Here is a 3,666-nt window from a genome sequence, read left to right on the forward strand (position 1 = left end):
CTGAACTTTACAAGTCTATTCTTTAGTCGATGGTGTAATTTCGTTTATCGTAAGTTTTATTCCATTCTATCAGTACAACCTGCATATTAATAATCATAAAATTGTAAGAACAAACCACCCCACATTAGAAAGATGAGGCAGCAAACATACATTTTTGGTGACTAAATTCCATTTTTCTTCTTTTCCTATACCAAACACCTTAAGAACATATCTCTTAATTGCTCAAATCCCTATAAGATCCCAGCTCATAAATACTTAATGATTTACCTATGGTCTAGGGAAAAGATTAGTTGTGGTGTACTTTTGGTTAATTAATTTCATTTCAAAAACTGCGCTGCACTTAATTAGTAGCTGTTGATATAACCATAAAAATGACATTCATCAGGACAGCTTTCCCTTTTCCTAAGTCTTGCTTTCATGATGCAAATGCTGCAAACTTGTATTGCAGAGGAAGTTAGGTTGCTCCAATTTACAAAAGCTAACCCAACTGATAAGTTTGGTCGTTCAAGAATTTTTTCAAACACATAAATAATGGACAAGACAGAAATATGCATAAGAAATTTAATAGATATGGTAATTCATTGAAGAATTTTCTCAAACACCTAGAGAACTTTAATAGAAATGGTAATTCATTCAAGAATTTTCTCAAATATTCCTTAAGACAAATTACTGATAAAGATGAATCAAAGCGATAGTAGAAGGGATACCCAGCACAAAATACAATCCACTGAAGAAAATACACCCAGTTGCAAACAACAGGAGATGGTGAGCAGATGGTCTGGACTCTGGATGGCGTTAGAGGCGCAGAGTGTTAGATTGAACTGAAAACCCAGCGGTGACTGACACATGTTAAAATTAGAGCTCCACGTGTTAAGTTTTATAGTGAGAGCCAAGGATGGACTTAACATATTTGAAATGAAAAAAGTATATCCTCAAACTAACCTTTGATTCCAAAAAAGCACACATATTGATGTTTGCTATTCCCTCTTATTTATTGATAAGTAGTAAGTATATGAACTTGAATAAGAAAAATAGAAAAAAATACCGAAGAAGGAAAATTGGTAGTGTAAAAATCTGGAGGACATGCAAATCAGAATCTTTCTTCCTTATCTAAGGCCGTTTTCTCGCTATTTGTTTCCTAGTATGAATATTATGCTTTTTGGATCACGTTTTAACTTATATCGGCTTTGCAAAAGAAATTGCAAGCTTACCCATTTTTTCGCGTAACTTCAGTATACTGGCCTGAAGTAGCAAAGACAATCACGCAAACTTCAGTATTCTAGTAGACGGGGCTGAAGTAGCAAAAATTGCTGAACCAAGTGTGCTGAAGTTTTTGTTTGTTAGCTGAAGTTGTTCTCTATTTGCTGAAGTTTTTATTTGTAATTGCTGAACTTAAGCATTCTAGTAGCTGAAGTTTTGTTCTCTATTTGCTGAAGTTTTTGTTTGTAATTGCCGAACTTAAGCACTCTAGTAGCTGAAGTTTTGTTCTCTATTTGCTGAAGTTTTTGTTTGTAATTGCTGAACTTCAGCATGTTTTAGCTGAAGTTTTTTACGTAAACTTAGTGTTGGCTGAAGTTTTTGTTTGTAATTGCTGAACTTAAGCATTCTAGTAGCTGAAGTTTTGTTCTCTATTTGCTTAACTTCAGCATGTTTTAGCTGAAGTTTTATATTATTAATGGAGAAAGTTGAGGTGGCAGCCTTCAGCTCCTCCAAACTATATTCTCTAAAAGCTGGCAAATTCAACTGCTCATTCTTCGCCCATTTTTCTGAATCACACAAACAATGCCAACAACAAAATTAAGATTGATTCTTGAAAGCCTCACATTATCAATAGAATGAAAGAGCTTACGGATATCAGAGGTATACAGAACATGGGACTTGATGTTTGAAAGCCATAAACAGAAACACAAATTGGAACAACGTGCACCCATTGTATAACTTTTTGTAGAATTCAGATATATTAAATTTAAGAAGAAAAAAAAAGACCTTTAGGGAGATAAAGAATGCTGAAAATACTATTATCTTCTTCAAAACTTACTTTAGAAAGTTATTTATAATTTATTTTTAAATAATCTGATAAATATACTTATGGCAATCATCCCAATGAACTGAAGTTTCATAGCAGCACCAACAACAGCAGAAGAAAGAAGAAGAAGAAGAAGAAGAAGAAGAAGAAAAGGAAGGAGGAAGAAAAAGGGGACTGAAATTGTTTAAAAAGTGAGTGCAAGTTAAAACTTTTAATAAAATTGGGTATAGGTTAAATGGGGGCGACCAAATAGGACGCCCCGTGCGATTTTTACGAATATTTGATCCCTATGTTTTTCCCCTTTGGTGTCATAAGGTTGATATATCAAATGAAAATTAAACAAAAGCTAAGAAGTAAAGGAAACAAAAAAAGAAATAGCAAAGGCAAACGGATGAAGAAAAAGAAGAAAAATCAATCAAACGCACATATGTTTCTCCTATGCCTTTTTTCTCCTGTTCTAAATTTCTAATTGCAGCAACCCAAAGCGCCTAATTCTTTCATGAATGTTTTAGTTATTTTCCAACGATTTGATTGTTTAATACAGCTTAATTCTGAAAGCAAAATGTTTGATTATTGATCCGTGCTATTTAATTTGCCATATATATATTATTATAAAAGCATGAATAAAATGTTCGATTACAAAAATAACATTTTAATATTAAGCATAATAACTCACAGTAAAAGGATATAATCGGAATTCTAGATATTAAACTTGTAATCCTATTAGTTTTAGGACATAATACTAAACATAAGGAATCCTACGTGATTACCTTTAGGAATCCTATTAGTATAATTATTTTCGGGCATTAGATATAAAAACAACATGTTAGCATATAAACCTAATACCTTCAGGAACATGATAGATTTTCTATTAGTTCACAAAAGGAGATGAAAATATTTTATGTTAGTATTGTTAATCACAATAATTTCATAATAATTATGAATTATATAGACTATTTCGGTAAACGAAGAAAATTAGAGTTCTAAATAGATTCTACCTTAGTATTTTGGTTTCAAAATAAAGAGCGGCTACATATTATCATTTGTTCTGGAGTTGGTTGCATTAAACATTAGTTAAACGCCAATTAAATTGTCTACTTCTTAATTTTTTGACACTAATTACAACTTTTTGCTTTAGTTTCATTAGTTTCTTTAGTTAACTGAATTTCTTAAAGCAAAAGTTTTCATTAATCTATAATCTAGAAACTCTCTGAATAAAGTAATGGCGACATTATGTGAATAGCTTTGACCTAAAATATTATTTTGACTATGTTTGTAATCTATACATATGTGGTACGGTAATTGTTGTTAAAAGTCCTCAAACAAGTTCTATAATCGAAGCTATATGTTCATATATATATTGGAAGAATTCATGAAAAGGTGCAAATCGGTAGAGCATGAAAGTAGTTATACAAAGGTAAGGTATATCATATATGGATATTGTATATAGAAAAAGCACATATTACTTTATTGTATTGAATAATAAATATATGTATAAATCACATAAATCTTGTTCATTTGTTAGATACAAAATATCGAGTTCTAATAAATCTCTAAAAAAATATTCTAACATCAAAAGTTTGCAAGTCGTATTAGCTCGATATTTTTCCTACAAAAAGTTTGCTTTAGATGTCAGGATA

The 3,666-nt window shown here is 31.1% G+C and overlaps 1 long non-coding RNA gene across 2 annotated transcripts in view; it reads right to left on the reverse strand.

The window, feature by feature from the left end:
* The window catches only part of LOC109225652, a 1,827-nt gene extending 752 nt beyond the window's left edge, over positions 1-1,075 (reverse strand). Inside the window, exons 1-3 of one of the 2 annotated variants that reach the window (XR_002067957.1) lie at positions 943-1,075; positions 708-839; positions 1-79 (exon numbers count right to left, since the gene is read on the reverse strand). The exon at positions 1-79 is cut by the window's left edge and continues 752 nt beyond it. This is a non-coding gene — a long non-coding RNA (uncharacterized LOC109225652). Of the gene's footprint in view, positions 80-707 lie in introns of both variants that reach the window. The other variant, XR_002067956.1, reaches the window with a different exon arrangement.

Source organism: Nicotiana attenuata, chromosome 5, assembly GCF_001879085.1.
Source record: "Nicotiana attenuata strain UT chromosome 5, NIATTr2, whole genome shotgun sequence".
NCBI classification, from domain to species: Eukaryota; Viridiplantae; Streptophyta; class Magnoliopsida; order Solanales; family Solanaceae; genus Nicotiana; species Nicotiana attenuata.